We start from the raw sequence: 17,055 nt of genomic DNA, 5'->3' as shown, positions 1-17,055 counted from the left end.
GTAGGGTAGGTAGTGTTATTGTGAACTCATGGAGTCTATTTTCAGTCATTATTCCTTTTATAATCATGATGATGTGCAAACTGGCCTGTCATTAGTCATCTTCTTCTGTGTTCTTTTGACGTGACTCTAGCCATCTTTGGTAGCTTGCTTGTGTTCTTACATGACAAGACACCTCAAGATCATAGTACCTGTTTGTTGCACAGATATGGAATTATCCTTTTTCCCTAGGAGCTCTGGTTCCTTTTAGTTTCCACCACACTGTGGTATTTAGAAGCCAAAATCTGGATCCTGGAGATGCACCTTGCTCTCAGGTTATTATTCCTTTTAGGGTTTTCAGCAGGCAGGTCTAAGAAGTTTGTAGATTTTCTAATTGTAAAGAAATAAATCATGTATACATTTAAAGGTTTTAAGAATTTTAATTAGCTCCTTTGATTATTCTTGTATCTCTTTTCTCATGCTGAAAGTCTTTGTTCCAAACAACATCAAAATAATTTTAAAAAATGTTGATACTGTTAACTAGTAATGAACCCACTGAATGTTCTTTTAATTAAGATTTTTTTGTTCTTTATGGGCTTAAGATAGATCATCCCAGAGGGTTAAATCACCTAAAGTAAGTATTCTCTGTGTGGCTATAATACCATGTTGACATAAAATCAGAATGATTTGTTTCAGTTGATTCTTTATTTTTCAGGATTGCTTTGCTTCTATTTTTATATTAAAAAATTTACAGCCCACATTTACATGGTTTACAGTTGAAACTATAAACCAAGGAAATTCAAAGAGGTTTACGGTTTACTTCTATCCTTATCCTTCATACTTGCTCGCTCCCTGTCTCCAAGGTGACCCTTCATATCAGCCTATGGCTTATTCCATAAATGCTCTTTTCTGAATATATATTGCTATATACCAATGTATTTATATTTCTTCCAGTTGTCTTAAAAGTGGCATACTATCATATAAGTTCCTTGCTTTTTTCCCGTTAGTAATATATTCTGGAGATTACTCTTCAGAATGACAGAGAGATCTTTCTCACTGTCTCTTTTTACACCAGCTGTAGGTAGGTAGTTTGTTAACAGTTTCTTTCTGTGGTTTCTAGTCTTTGCTATTACAGGTAGTGGTATAATAAATGGCCTTGTTCACACATCCTTTTATGTTTTGCCTTCTTATATTTGGAATATTTCCTTACGAATAGGACTGCTAGATTAGCAGGCAACCATACATATAATTTTGAAAGGCACTGACAAATACCCCTTTATGAGGGGTTATTTCTAAGTGAATAGGGATAGGCAGTTAATAAAATGTTTTATTACTAGGGATGTTTGTTCTAGGTTGTATTATGTGTTCATTTAAGGCATTTTGGTTAGGGAACTTTCTATTCCTAAATTAGTAGGATTTTTTAATTTAAATTGAGAATGGTTGTTAAATGTTGTCAAAGGCATGTTTGGGCAACTATTGATGATCATATGGTTCTGTCTCCTTTATGCTGTTAATGTAGCAAATTCCCTCAGTGTATCTTCTAATGGTAAACACCCCGATACAAGCTTCTCCTGTTGTGCCTGTGTCTATTTTTAAGCTCCTGGTTTCAGTTTTTTGGTATTTAGTCTTCTTCCATTTACACTCACAGATTAGAATATTTATAGTTTCATTTTTTAACATGTTTCTGATGTGCTTATAATGAGACTTTCTACTTTTCATTGAATCATTTTTTAGTATTTATATAATTTCCTAGAAAATTACCTATTTAGGTTTGTTTTGATCTTTTTCAAGCTTCTTGAGTTGGCTGCTTAGGTTGTTTAATTTCCAGGGTTTCTTCTTTTTCTTCGGTGTGCTTTCTGCTGTGCTCAGAATCTTGGAGTCTCTGAATCAGGAAGGAACTGAAAGGTGATCTCGGGCTTGAGTTTGTCCTGCAGCCTCTGACCTGGGCCCTGCCCCGGGAATAGCCCTCCCAGTTTTATGAAGGGGTGAAAATTCTGCCTTTCTTGTCTCTACTTCAGCCCTTCTAACTTTATTGTTATTTGAAATAGAGAATAAAATCTCCTCTCTCTTTCTGGTATGTACTATTGAGGGTGCTACTAATGTGCCACATTCTGTACCCAGGGGACAAACCCTTGTGCCCTCTGGATGGTGGTAGTGGAGCACTTGATCTGTCTCTGTCTGGGGCGCCCCCCTTATGTCCTCAAGTGCCCTCCCACTTCCCGCCTTTCTTATCTAACAGGATCTACACTCTCCTTGAGTGCCTACTGTATCCTCCAGGGATTAGGTCTGTTAGGTCCTATCTGTCTTAGGGGCGACCTTCAGAGGAGAGGACTCAGCGTCTCCTAGTTCTAAACAGCATAACCTTGATTAAGCTTTGCATGCATTCCTTATACCCAAGCTGTGCCCTTAATAAGGAAGACAGTGTGTAGAGAACACTTGTGAGGGCTCATGGCTCATGGGTTCTTGCTGCATGGTTTATATTTATATGAAAGATTCAATTACTCTTCATAGCGAGCTGGGGACTGGGGACTGGTTCCTTTCCTGTGCTTTTGGTGAGGTGGCCAGAGTGGCCGTGTAGGTCCATCCTCCAAGTCCCCGCAGCTCTTGCTCGGCCATGGTCTTACACCTGCATGGGCCAGTCTCCCGAGCACTGGTCTCAGACACTAGGCCATGCCCGGTACTTTTTCAGTGACATGCTTCTAGAATCTGCATTGCTGTGCGTGTGACTCGTGTGTCTTTTCATTTATTATTATTATTTTTTTAATGTTTCATTTATTTCTGAGAGAGAGAGCATGGGCAGGGGAGAGTCAGAGAGAGAGGGAGAGAATCTGAAGCAGGCTCCAGGCTCTGAGCTGGCTGTCAGCACAGAGCCCAATGCGGGGCTTGAACCCATGAACCGCGAGATCATGACCTGAGCAGAAGTTGGATGCTTAACCACTGAGCCACCCAGGCGCCCCTCGTGTGTCTCTTCAAAGTGTTGGCATCACAGGGGTGGTCAGGAAGGGCCCTTCGTGCAGACTGGCGGGAGCAGCCTTGAACCGCTTCCTGTTAATGCCTGTAACCTGCTGGGGAGGCCGGACGATTCGTATAAGATGCAAGAGACTGAGTGAAGCAAAGGAGGATGGGGAGCAGAGCTGTCCTCTGTTTTCACATGAAGACCAATTTCCCCCTGAAGGAGACCCCACTACGAAGATGCATTTCCTGCGCCTGTGGTTCTGTGACTGGGAACCGGCAGAGGGTGCTGTTGCCATCAGCGTCGCTCACAGTTGAGAAAAGTGTGAACTGGAATGTCCTCTGCGTTGTTTGAGAAACTCTCTTGTGGTACCATGCAGTATATTTAGTACATTCTGGCTGTGTCATTGCGGTTGGGGATGACAGCACTTTGCCCCTGTTTTTTAAGAACACTGTCTCTCCCTATCAGGGATACAATGTTTGATCGTCGTGTCCCTAGCCTTGAGGTGGCTCTGTCCACTGTTTGTCATCAGTGAGACGGGACACCTGGCCTGATTCTAACGAGGCCATCTGTAGGGAGTGGCAGGAAGTAAAGGGGACAGGGCCGATTTGTTTATGTGAGTCATTTATCGACAAACAATTGTTGAAGCAGGAGATGTGCGGGGCACAGGGCATAGGCATGTCAGACTCGGTGTCTTCCCTTCCCCCGTTAGGTACAGAGAAGCCTGCTGGGCCAGGTGACAGGTGCGAGCAGGGCGCTAGGGATTCGTGGAGAGTTTGAGGAAGGGCAGACCAGGAGGAGCTGGGGTTGCGGTGCAGGGACCAGTGCAATGTTGAGACAGGCTCGTGGGGAGTGGTCGAGACCAGTTGGCAGGGGTCATGGCGCAGTGGAAAGGCCCCGGCTTCAAAGATGACATAACGTGCAGACAGAGCCATCTTTAAATAAGAATTCTGAGGATGTACCAGTTTAGTCGACAAATTCACTGCACTTTTATTAAGAAATCCCAGTGGGAATTTATTCAGTTTACGAGGTTGAGTCTAAAATCCATCTAGATAAACACATGTGCATATGGGATGGGTGACAAAATTTTTGTGTTAAAATCTTAATTGTGAGCTAATCTGTTCTTGTCTGCATGTGACATATTGTATAGGCTATGGAAAATCAGCAAAACCCCTGTAGCCACCCCACAGTTTAAGAAATGGGCCATTACTAGTAACTTTGGAGCCACCTGCATGTCCCTTCCTGCCGGTTCTGTGTATCGTGTTACCCACCGTCCTGCGTCTTAACTGTTCCCGTGCTTTCCTGTTTTTTTGGTAATTGAACTTCTTTGTGTTCAATTGAACTGACACCGAGAAATACATAAAACAGGTTTTCATGAAGTAAACACCTTGTGTGATCGCCATCCAGGCCTTGGTTAGGTTTTGAAAATGGATAAAGGGACCAGCCTTTCCTGATGTTCAACACTCTAACCAAGAATGTACAGAATCTCTGGACGGGACAATCTTTTGTCAGATGATTCTTATCAATGTGGGACTTACAGCAAAGCAATTGCTAGCTGTCCGTGACATCCCCCTGTATCTGAGTGTATCTTCATCCTTTAGAGGATATGATCTGTTTCTTTGCAGTATTAGTATAGAAGGTGTTGTGTGGCATTGACTCTGCAGGGATTACGGGTGATCAGAGGTTTCATGCCATGTTTATCTTCAGATGGAACAAGCCCAGTGAAGTATCAGACTGGGCAGTGGCCAGTTGAGACCTGCCATGTCTCCATCACAGGACTTTCTCTGAGCAAGATACCGCTTTGTTCTGTTTTCTTGACTTTGTCTCATGGACTTTTCTACAAGGTCCTTTGAATTTATCATCATCATCATCATCATCATCATCATTATAATATGTGGTGCTAAACACAGAGCAGACGACCCTGGTGAGTTCTTGGTGCCTGAAGTAGACCCCTGGCACACACAGGAGACAAGACCAGGCGGGAGTCGGCCCAGCGGGAGACCCTGGGGTGAGCGCGCCCCGGGCCCACCGCAAGGCCCCTGTGCTGAGGCAGCCGTCCTCATCCACCTGAGGCCGTAACTGATGCCTCTTGGCTTTGGGCCCCAGCATTTGTCCGGGGCTGGTGGCGGGGGACTGAGCTCCCAGGCTGGTGATGTACAAGCCCTGCTGTATCCTTCACCGTCCTCTGCCCTTTCAGATCAGAGCAGCCTCTATTCCCGTGTCCTCAGGGGGAGCCTGGGCCGCCATGTTGTAGGGCGCTGCTCAAGCTTCTAGACGCAATTTTCCCTCAGACTCTGTATGGACGGGGAGGAGTTTCTGCCTCTAGCACCACCTCATAGTGAGTAGAAGGATCTGTGTCCTTTCTTGTTTCCTTAAAGGTTTGACTGCTTCCCCTTGGAACTTTGTCATATTCCTTGTCCACGGAACTGGGATGTTTTCTCTTTGTATTTTTATGTCTTCAGTCACTTTGACAAGTCAGGGCTGCATTAAGAGTGTTCTTGAAAGGATCCTTAATATATCTGTTCAAAGAGAAGTTTGTGATCCCCAAACCTGCACATATTTGCTACCTGTTTCCTTGTGTATTGTCACTAAAATCCAGCTAATTAATCGGCAGTTTAGGAGAAGAAACATTTTGTCACCCGAATTGGATTTATGAGAAGCAGGGTGGGAAGGATAAACAGTGAAGGAAATACCAGAGGAGGAGTTCCTGAATGAAATGTGAGTTGAGCTTGTAGAAGTGCCTCGTGTGTTTTTCTGAAGTCTGTGCTCTGTGCTTCTGGAAATGTGGGAGCACTGTTGGCACTGGGTCCCCAGGACCAACCCCAGGCTGAGTGATTTGCTAGGAGGACTCACAGGACTCAGGATGTGTAGTTTCAATTTTCCAGATTTAGTATAGTGGAAGGCAGGGCACAGAGCAGAATCTTCAAAGGGGACAAGGCATGGGGGAAGCGCAGAGGAAGGCTGGGGAGTCACCGGAATGGGCTTGTTTTCTCCTGGAATGACTTGTGAAAACACTCCCAAATTGTGAAAGGTTGTCTACCCATGGAGAAGCTTGTTTACTTATTTACTTATTTATTTGTTTTATAATGTTTTTATTTATTTTTGAGAGAGAGAGAGATAGCATGAGCAGGGGAGGGTCAGAGAGAGAGGGAGACACAGAATCAGAAGCAGACTCCAGGCTCTGAGCTGTCAGCACAGAGCCCGATGCGGGACTCGAACCCACTGACTGTGAGATCATGACCTGAGCTGAAGTCAGATGCTTAACCGACTGAGCCACCCTGGTGCCCCAGGAGAGGCTCATTTAAAGTCTCAGCGCCCAGGGTTGTTCTTGGGGGCTGGCCAGGCAGGCACCCTCTGCCTGGAGCTACCCCAGTTTCAGATCCTTGGAGGGAGGGAGGGGTGTTCCGGCACTAAGCACGTTGTTGAAACAAACTGTTCAGATTGAGCCGGTTTTGTGCGTTAGGAAAGACGAGGTGGAGATGCTTCTCGAATCTGAGTACCCAGAGAGCCGTGGGCCAGCCCGCCAGCAGGCCTTCTGGAGAGTAGACAGCCCCAGGCTGCTGTGTTAACTCTGTTCCCCAGAACTGTCAGTGAGCCCTGTGATGGGACTGCGGGCGCCCACGGATGGAGCGGTCAGGAAATGGTCCCGCTGTGTTTTTGAAGTGTGAGTAGAGCTTGAGAAAGGGCATGTCAGCAATGCAAAGCAGGAAGGGGCTGTAGTTTTTGATCTTTGTATCAAGCTAATTATTACCAATTTTCAGAAGCTGAAGGAAAAAGGTTTTGCCCAGTACAGCATGTTGTAACCTTTTTATTGGGATTGAGAGGGAAAGTGAGACAGAAGAAGCAAAGGGAAAGGATTCTTAAAGTAGGCTGCTTCTGTCCTCTGACTTGCAGAGTTGTTATAAAAATGTATTTAAAGACCAGTGTCTTTTTATTATAGGATTTGAAAATTCTGAGCAATAAAAGTTTATAAACAAGCAAATAAAAGTCACCGAGGGCAACTATTGTTTCTATTTTGGTCCATTTTCAAATGCACAGCTGTATTTATATCTGTGTACCATTGCTCATCATGGTACGTGAGCAATGCCCTACCCTGCTCTTTCCCCTTACCATCACCATTTTCCCGTAGCACTAAATTGTTTTTGCAGATTCAATCTTGAAAAGTTGTGTGACCTTCCATTGTTTGGTTTTATCATGATTTATTGACCCAGTCTCCTAACGTGGGAGCATTTAGGTCTCCAGTGTTCATGATTGTAGCACTATTGTGACGAGCATTATTTTGAAGAATATTTGATGATTTGAGAAGTGAAAATGACATCTGATTATTTTAAATTTACCTGTGCCTTTGAATGTTAGCTTGAACGGGGCACCTGGGTGGCTCAGTCAGTTGAGCATCAGACTTCGGCTCAGGTCATGATCTCGCGGTTCATGGGTTCGGGCCCCGCATCGGGCTCTGTGCTGACAGCTAGCTCAGAGCCTGGAGCCTGCTTCGGATTCTATGTCTCCCTCTCACACTGCCTCTCTCTCTCTCTCTCTCTCAGAAATTAATAAAAAACATTAAAAAAATGAATGTTAGCTTGACTGTTTAAACAAGCTGTTGAATACAGCAGAAGGTGGTGGTTATTGTAGTGGCCGCTGGGTAGGCTGGGTGAGGGGAGCTACCTCAGTGCTGTGTGTGGCTGTGGACAGTTATCATTGTCCTCGCTTGCAAAGGGTGGCCACATCAGAACCTGCCTTCCAAGGCTCCTTGAGGGCCAGGGAGGTAATAAGGTCGCTTCCAGGATGCTTGGCATATGCTGCTGCTGCTGCTGTTTTTATATTTATCTTCTGATTGAATTTCCATGGATCTCTGATTGCTTCTGTTGTTTCTATGACTTAAAGGAAATCTATTCATCGAAAATATTTTCTACATTTTGTCTTTTGCCTTTTAATTGAGTGTATGTCGCTTTTGGATCTCTCAAAGGTTTTTGATTGTATGTAATCCCATGCTTCCTTTTGATTAACATGAAATGTACAAAGCGTATGGATTCCCAAGCCCTTCCCTCTAAGGATGTTATCTCTGTTGAGAATCATTGCCCCTTCTGCTTGTATCCCCAGCAGGCAAGAAGACATTTCAAGCTTTACTTGTGTATTTTCTTTTTAAGTTTTTGTATTTATTTAAGTAATCTCTACCCCCAAAGTGGGGTTCAAACTCAGGACCCCGCGATGAAGAGTCACATGCTCTTTGGATTGAGCCAGCCAGGGGCCCCTCTTGCATATTTGTTATGAAAGTATGTGTCCCTCCCCCAACATAAAATTTCTTTCTAATAATTTTTTATCTATATTTCTCCATTACTTTAATCCATTTATTTTATTAGATGCATTTCTTAATCACTTGGCCAGATTTTTAAAATATCTCATTTGGATTTTGATGAGATTTGCAATAAATGTGCGTGTTAATTTGGAAGTCCTTGATCTCGTTTAGTCAGGGTTTCAGACTCTCTTTCTCCTTAAGTCTCTGTCGTTGCCCTTGGGAGGAGAGTGCTCTGTGTGGACCCTGCACCATTCTCCACTCGCCAACGCTTCCTTTTCGTGTTGCCATAGTGAGTACATTCCTTTAGGTCATGTTTCTGTGATCCGTTAGCTTTAGCTCTATCCTACAAAGTTTCTGCAATATGTTCTTCATTAAAATACTGATTAAATAATGCACATTCATTACTTACTGTATAAAACACAGTAGAAAACATTGAGTGGGTGAAAAGAAGGTATGGGTTTCAGAAACATCTTTTTTTCCTCCAGAAAAGGTGGGTTTCAGCACTTCAGCAGCAGAACCTGATAAAGCCCAGATAACCTCTTTTTAAAGGAACTCTACTTGTAAAGCTTTAGTAGTTTGTTTCAGATACTTTTCATATATAGCATGTTATCTCATTTTTAAAGTTTTGATTCCAAAAATAAATGACTTGTTTTGTTCTCTGTGTTCCTTGATGCTAATTACTTTCTATGTTTCCAGGTCAGACTATTCTCTCTAAGCATTTATCATAACTGGAAGGCATTAGAAATAGTACAGTCCTGTCTGGATGGCGATTACCTGTGAAAACTAGAACAAATAACTCTTTACAGCATCTTCCTCATTGTTGTTAGTGATCCACTATGAAAAATCAGCATTACAGGTTACTGTTCACAGCACAGGAGAGGCCAGATCTTTATACGTTTTATGTCAGAGCTCATCAAAAGTAGGTGCTACTCTACCTGGAAGCAAGACAGGCCTCATGATTTGTGGGACCCGGTGCAAAATGAAACTGCTGGGCTCCTCCTTAGAAATGTAAGGATTTCAAAATGGCGGCAGCAGAGCCCAGGGACGGCCCTTCCCATCTTCTCTTGCTGTTCTGGACTCTGACTCCTGTTTGAGATTTGACCTCTGATTTTGATTTGTCCTTTCTCTCTTGTGATTTGAATTTTTAAAATCATTTAAAAGGAAGGGTATGAGGTCTTTGTTTATATTTTCGTTTTCAAGGATATTATTTAGATAATTCACTGTGCTTTTTTTTTAATAGGTATTTATTAAGGCAATTGTGAAAAATAGAATCTCTTACTTAAAACAGGCCGTTTGAGGAAGGGAAGTCTAATAAGAAACATAAGTAATGGGTTTTCTAGTTTTTCCCCTGGTATGAATTTAGTCATTGTCAGAAACTTAGATCTTCAGGATGCTGAGCTGAGAGTCACTTCTCAGGTCACAAACATGTTACCATCCATGATTCCTGGGTTTTCTATAGACCTGTTGGGGTTTCTTCTGATTGCTTCTGGTTCTCTATGCCCTTCCTCGTGCCATCTTTCGGGGCACACAGCCTGGGTTACATGGATGTGGTCAGACCCCTCGAAGCCCCTTTCCTGTTGCCCTGTGGCCTCCTGCCTCCATAACTAAAACACTGTTCACCTCGATGTTGCTTCCCTGACTTGAAGGCTCCCTGGTTCTTTGGGGGGAAATCCCAAGTGCATGTCCATTGGTGCTCTCAGACTTGACTTACCCCTTTTTGCTACTCAGACATCTTCTAATCAGCTCGTAAGTCCCCTTTATATTTCATAGAAGGGCTATTTAAGTATGATCACCGTCACCTTCCTGCTCTGTTCCTGGTTCTTGGGCTCGCTACCTGCTGTGCTAAGAAGAATTGTCACCTTTGTGCTTCCCAATCTTCCTCTTTCATCTGCCATCACATTGTCACTATATTACAGTCTCTCTGTATTGTTGGGGTTTTTTTTTCCCCCTGTTTCAGAGAAAAAGATGTCCCACTTCTTTCCAAAAAGTACATCCTGATTTCTCTTCCTAAATATATCTGCTCTTACTTGCTCCAGGCCCTCTATTTAGCCATTTGTCTCTTAGTATCATCTCAAATCTGTTTTCTCATCATCTTCTTCTTTTTCACTTATTAATATATTAATATTTTCTGATTCAAAAATTATTTTAAAAGAACAAAAACACTCTGTACAAATAAAGCAGATATTGGTTGCAAGCTGTGGAAAACCTAACCTAAAGTTGGCTTAGGAGAAAGGATTCATGTTGTTGAAAAATCCAAGGGGACGTTTCATTTCAGACAGTTTGATGCAAGGGGTTATTGCCTGTCAGGGACACTGGATATGTCTAGACAGCCTGTCTGTCCATCTTCGTCACTCCGTTCTCAATCTTCTTACTTTGCTAGATTCTGAATTCCACTCTCCTTTCCAGGCAGCTCTGGCTAGCTCAAGAGCTCATGTCCAAGTCTGAGGTTCTCCTCCTCAGCACCCCTCCGTAGGAATCTCATCACATCTCCTCAACTCTGGTCGGCTTCCGAACTCCTCCCTGACTCAGCCAAGTGCCAGGTGAATGGCAGGCTCCGTATCCAGGTCTGGCTGCTCCATCGGAGAGATTGGGGCTGAGCTGGGAGTGTGTCTCAGAGGAATATTAAAACATGCTTAGTGAGAGAAGCAGGACAGTTGTCGGAGAGCCCAAAACAAATATCTGTGCACCTTCCCCCTAAACATCTATGGAAGGACTAGCCCAGAAAAAATAGTTAATATTCAAATAGACTGGACTGATAGAGAATTGATCAATGGTATGGAAAATAGAACCAGGTGCTGTGAAAATAGCAGTCTGAATCTTTCTTTTTGTCAATAGAAAAAGCTATTTTCAAACATTATTGAATTAATGAGCAGTGAGCTTTTAAAGAGTCTGAGTACACACTTTATCCTGTTTTTAATCAAGGTTGTCATCACCAGTACCAGGGACAATACTCGCAGCAAATGTAGACTGTGAGGGCTCTTGTTGGCATGAAAGAAATAGAGACTCTGTGGCTCAAAAGATTTAGGAGATTTTACTGAAATTATCACACTCACCAGCTCTGGGCCTGGGAGGGAGATTGTTCTACAATTTTGAAAGTTTTACTCCTCCATCTCCTTCTAGCGCAGCTCTTCATCATTTCACTCGGCGGCCTGTACAGCAAGTGAGACAGAGGGGAAAGTTCTGACCCTCAGCACATTCAGAGATCTCCTCTTCCTTCATAGTCCATGATCTACGTCTGCATTTAGCTACTTATATTTCATGGGTATGAAGGATTTGGAAAACAGCAGGGGTATCTGGAAACAATTAGCTGAGAAAAAAAGAGAAGCTGGGTGTTTGCCATGAGATTTATGTTTGATACCTAACAAGGAAAGGGGGGAAATACTAAGGATTTTTCTCACCTGAAGAGCGGGGTGCCTATTCTATTTGATCATTAGAGTCTAATGACTTTCTTGTCTTGTTATTACTTATTCCTTTGTAGCGTTGGTGTCTGTGCAGCTTTACATTGTTACTACTCGGTGGTGAATGTTTTGGGGTTTGTAGGGTCTTCCTTCCTCTTTACCCAAGATTTACACACTCACCTCAGAGTTACTCCCTGATGTTCAGATGTCTGGTCCATTTATTCAGGCTACTACGTTGGCCTCTCTGATGGCGCTGTAGGTGGGGCGCAGCTAACTTGGTTTCCGCCCATCTCGTTGTGTGTTTAGTGAGCCTGGGTTGTTCCAGCTGCAGGCAGTGTTAATCTGATTTAACCCCTTCCCTCTTGTTCCTGTTTGCCACAGAAGACCAGCCAGTCAGTCTCTCTTGCCAACATTCTTTACTCTTCCTGCCTTTCCTGTGTTCTATTTATGGGGCAAAAAAATGAATTCTAATCAAAGCTGAGAAATGAGAAATGTTATTAGTAGTGCCATTAATCATGCCATAGGAGACATGACCTTTATTCCCAAAGACTGTAGGTTATTTTAGGAAACATCTAACATGCAGGAACAATCCAGTATAATTAAATGTTCAGGTATATGTGAAGTGAGGGTAAGAAAAGGAAGAGATTAATGTAGGCTGAAAGGTGCTATTACCCATAGAGGTGAATGCTGAAGTTTTGAGGGATTAAGTCCCTAGGGGAAGAAGAGGATCTGAGGACACAGGTGTGGCAGGCGCCCCCAGCGTTGCTGGTCGAGTGGGCAAAGAGCAGCTAGTTGCAGTAAGCAGAGGAAGCTTGATACACACGCTAACAGTTAGCCTTTGTTGAGTGTTTTCTACTTTTTTGTAAGTTTTTACTTTGATGTAACTTCCATCCTAGGAAAAATTACAAGAATACTACAGGAACTCCCACATACGCTTTTCTGATTTTTTTCACCATAGATTAGTATTTTTTCCTTGTTCTAGGACTTTATATTAGTGCGATTGTCCAGGATGCAGTCTTTTGTGTCCATCTTCTTTCTTCCAGCAAAATGTCTTTGGCTTTCATCTATACAATTGCAAGGAACTGATAGTCATTCTTATTTACTGATGAGTCATGGTATTCTGTTGAAAGAACAGGCCACACTTTGCTTACCTTTTTCCCATTCACAGACAGGGAATTTGGGTTGCTCTCTGTTTTGGGGCTATTACGAAGACAGCTGTTAGAGAATTCTTGTGAAAGTCTTTATTTGTGGGTGTAAGTTATTATTTCTCTTGGCAAAATACCTAGGACTGGAATTGTTGGGTCTTAGGGAGGATTTATGTATTAAAAATTGCCAGACATTTTTCTATGTGTAAGAAAATCTTATGTATAAGAAATTGCCAAAATATTTTTTTAGAGCGTTTGTACCATTTTAACCCCCACCAGCAGTGTACAGTATGCTTATATGGCTGTTCTGTATCCCACCAGCATTTGATTTTATTAGTCTTTTAAGTTGTAGCCATTCCAGTGTGTGGGAGTATGATCTGGACATCGTGGCTCTGATTTGTGTCTCCCTGATGGCCAGTAGCGGTGAGCGCCTTTTCGTGCGCCTCTTGGCCGTTTTCATATCTTCTTTTTGAAGTGTCTGTTAATCCTTTCACCTTTTCAAAAATAAAGAGTTGTCTCTTTCTTCCTGAATTATAGGAGTTCTTTATGTATTCTGAATACCAGTCCTTAGGCAGATAAGTGTTCGGCAGATATCTTTCCCCAGTCTGTGGCGTGCTTACTCATTGCCTTCAGCATATCTTAAAATTTTTGTTGATTAAGCTATAATTGGCATATAACATTGCATTACTTTCTGGTGTACAGCGTAATGATTGGATATTTACACATTCTGAAATGACTGCAATAATAAATCTAGTTAGCATACAGAAACTTTTAGGATTTACTCTTCTGGCAAGTTTTAAGTATGCTCCCCCAATATTTGACTATCGTCTATGTGCTGCACATTATACCCCACGGCCCCCTTATTTTATAACTGTAAGTCTGTGTCTTCACCTGCTTCACTCATTTCATCCACTCCTCCCCTCTGTCAACCACCATTCTGTTCTCTGTATTTATTTGTTTTGTTTTTCAGATTCCACATATAAGTGAAATCCACATATTTATCTTTCTGTGTCTGGCTTATGTCCCTTAGCATAATGTCCTTTGGGTCCATCCATGTCATTGCAAATGAAGGATTTCCTTCATTTTTATGGCCGAATATTCCATTTAGAGAGACAAAGAGAGAGAGAGGAGAAAATTACATATTTTATATGTGTATTACATATTTTTATCCATTCGTCTGTTGATAGACACTTAGGTTGTTTTCATGCCTTGGCTGTCGTAAATCATGCTGTAGTGAATATGGCAATGTGAAGATTTGTTGTTTTTTTTGAGCTAGTGATTATATTTCCTTTGAACAGATATCCAGAAGTGGAATTGCTGGATAACATAGTAGTTTTTTAAAAACATTTTTGAGGAACATCTGTACCGTTTTCCATAGTGGAAAGGATGAATTAGTGTAGCTAATTGCCACCAACAGTGCGTGAGGGGTCTCCTTTCTCCACATCCTCACCAGTACTTGTTATTTCCTGGTTTATTTTGTTTTTTTTTTCCTTCCTGAAAATAGCCATTCTGACAGGTGTGAGGATATTCCTTACGTTGGTTTTGATTTGATTCTCTGGTGATGAGTGATGTCGAGCATCTTTCCATGTGTCTGTTGGACATCTGGAGGTCTTCTTTGGGAAAATGTCTACTCAGATTCTCTGCCCATTTTCAAATTGGATTTTCTTTTGATACTGAGTATTATGAGTTCTTTATATAGTTTGCATGTTAGCCCCTTATTGCCCATATTATTTGTAGGTGTTTTCTCACATTTGGTAGGTTGTCTTTTCACTTTGTTGATGGTTTCCTTTGCTGTGCAGAAGCTTTTTAGTTTGATGAGTCCCATTTGCTTATTTTTGCTTTTGTTGTTGCCTTTGCTTTTGTAAAAAGTGAAAGATTTATATGATCTGAAGAGAAAGCAAAGTATGTTGTTACCTTTGCTTTTGGAGTCAGAGCCAAAAATGTATCACCAAGACCTATGTCAAGTAACTTATGTTTTCTTCTAGGAGTTTTATGGTTTCTGGTCTTACATTCAAGTCTTAATCTATTTTGAGTTAATTTTGTATCTGGTGTAAGATAGGGGTCCAGTTTCTTTTCTTTTATTTCTTTTTTTTTTTTTTTTTGCATGTGGCTGTCCAGTTTTCCCAACATCTTTTATTGAAGGGACCATCTTTTCCCCATGTATATTCTTGACTCTTAATGATATGCTTCAGTGACCAGAAGTTTCACATTTTGATGAAATCTAATTAATTAGGTTTTTAAAATTTTGCCTTTTTTTTTTTTTTTTTTTTGGTCTTACAAACTTCTCCCACTCCAGGTTATAGAGGTATGCTTTCTTTCTTCATGTTGTATTATGGTTTTAACTTTTATATTTAGGTCTATGATCCATACCTAATTAATTTTTGTGTAAAGTATAAGGTAAAGGTTGAGGTTCATTCTGTTTTTCCATATGGACAAGAAGTTATTAGCACCATTTGTGAAAATATTTTGTTTCTCATTAAATCATTTTGATGTCTTTGTCAGAGGTCAACTGCCAGTAAAATTATTGGTCTATTTTTGGACCCTTCTGTTCTGTTCTGTTGATCTACTTGTGTGTCTTGATTGCTGCACTTCTATAATAAGTCTTGGAGTCAACTTTTTTCTTCTTCTTAAGATTGTGGGGCTATTTTATGTCCGTAGTATCTTCATGTGAATTTTAGAAGCAGCTTGTTAAATTTTATTATTTATTTTTCTACGTTGATTCTTTATAAATTATTAATTAAAATGCTTGCTGGGCTTATAATTAGGATTGCTTTGACTCTGTAGATCATTTGGGTAAATGAATGTCTCAATAATTACTGAGTCTTGCAATCCACATACATGGTACATATCTTCTGTCTCCTCGGCCATAGGTTCGACTCTTTAGACAGGGTATTATTGTTGATATAGTGCATGTAAGGCGCTTAGCACATTTAGGCTGGGATATATAATAATCTACCCTTTTAATGTTAATATATATTATTAGTTCCATTAGTCTTCACAAAGCCTTATAAAGTACTTTCTATGTGTGTTCTTATTTTACTCAGATTAGAGCTTGACCACAGTTACACAGCTAGTAAATGGCTGGGCAAGGTTTGGAATGAGGCCTTTATGACTCTAGAAGCCATGCTTATAACTGAAGGTCGTTGGAAGCCAAGGGTAGTGAGACTTGAATTTAATTTATCTGCATTTTGGAGATGGTCTTATGTTTTGGTAGGTTAGAGTTGGAGTTTCTAACAACAGAGTTTATTCTGAATGATTTAAGCAACAGAGGAACTCGCTAAGGGTACAGAGAAGGAACCCCGGGCACTCATGACCTTGTTATAGAAGGCTGGGGAGGGGAGGAAGTGGGGGGGATGGGGGCCCCAGATGGAGGACTTCCCACACGTTTGGAGGAGGAGCCGTAAGTGCTTCCCCAGCATGTGTTGTCTCCTAGTTCGTAAATTTTTCTCTTTTGGCGGTAATATGAAAGCAAAACTTCATGAGAATTTTAATCTACATTATAAATTCTTGGCTAGTATTTAAGCAAATGGGTGATTAGGTTCCCCCTTTTGTATATGTTTTAATCTATTATAAGAGAGACTCTAGACACATAACAGTGTTTGAGTCATGTCTGCACTTATGAGTGGTATGACCTTGGGCGAGGTTCTGTTAACCTGCGTGTAGTTCTCACCTGGGAATTCAGAACACGACAATACCTAATTCATAGTAGTTTGGTACGATATCTTAAGCTACTGTACATAAAGTACTTAACATAATGCTTGGTGTATAGTAAGTACTCAAAAATATTACTATTTTATTTATACGCATTTTCACATGTACATTCTGTGTGCAGATTGTGTAAATGTGGGGAGAGCCTAACCTTTTTCTCTTACAGATACAGGCACTTGCCGAGCATATAGAGAGCTGTGACCTTTCAAGATACTGCAGATGTTAAAGTTGTTCTAAAGTGGGCGAACACTTGGTAATAAAATGCCAGTGGCCCTTGCTGCCACAGAGATTTCGTGTATATTAGCTTAGACAATTGCCATTGAGCTGTTATTGGCTGCTGTACTTCGGGGTCCATTTTCTGCAGTGTCCTGAGGACAAGCCACACAGAAAATGAACTGCCGGCCTTGTGTGCGCGTTGTCTGACTGCCAGCGCACATGCCAGCCGCTCGGGAGGTCCCATTCCATTTCGCACATGGCTGTGCAGTAACATAGAGCAGAGTGGAGCCGCATCTGGTCTGCTCCCCGTGTCATTACCGCATCGCCTCTGAGGCTCCGCTGCCCACACGTCTCCCCGCTGCTTGC

General features: G+C 41.8%; 2 protein-coding genes across 2 annotated transcripts in view; one reads left to right on the top strand and one right to left on the bottom strand.

Moving 5' to 3' along the window:
* The window catches only part of CNDP2 (carnosine dipeptidase 2), a 560,556-nt gene that overhangs the window by 311,945 nt on the left and 231,556 nt on the right, over nt 1–17,055 (bottom strand). The gene's annotated exons all lie outside the window — the stretch shown is intronic.
* The window catches only part of FBXO15 (F-box protein 15), a 47,314-nt gene that overhangs the window by 23,251 nt on the left and 7,008 nt on the right, over nt 1–17,055 (top strand). The gene's annotated exons all lie outside the window — the stretch shown is intronic.

The sequence above is a fragment of the Crocuta crocuta genome, unplaced genomic scaffold (assembly GCF_008692635.1).
Source record: "Crocuta crocuta isolate KB4526 unplaced genomic scaffold, BGI_CrCroc_1.0 scaffold101, whole genome shotgun sequence".
NCBI lineage: Eukaryota > Metazoa > Chordata > Mammalia > Carnivora > Hyaenidae > Crocuta > Crocuta crocuta.
The sequence above is the reverse complement of the archived record's forward strand: the minus strand, read 5'-3'. Positions and strand labels throughout refer to the sequence as shown.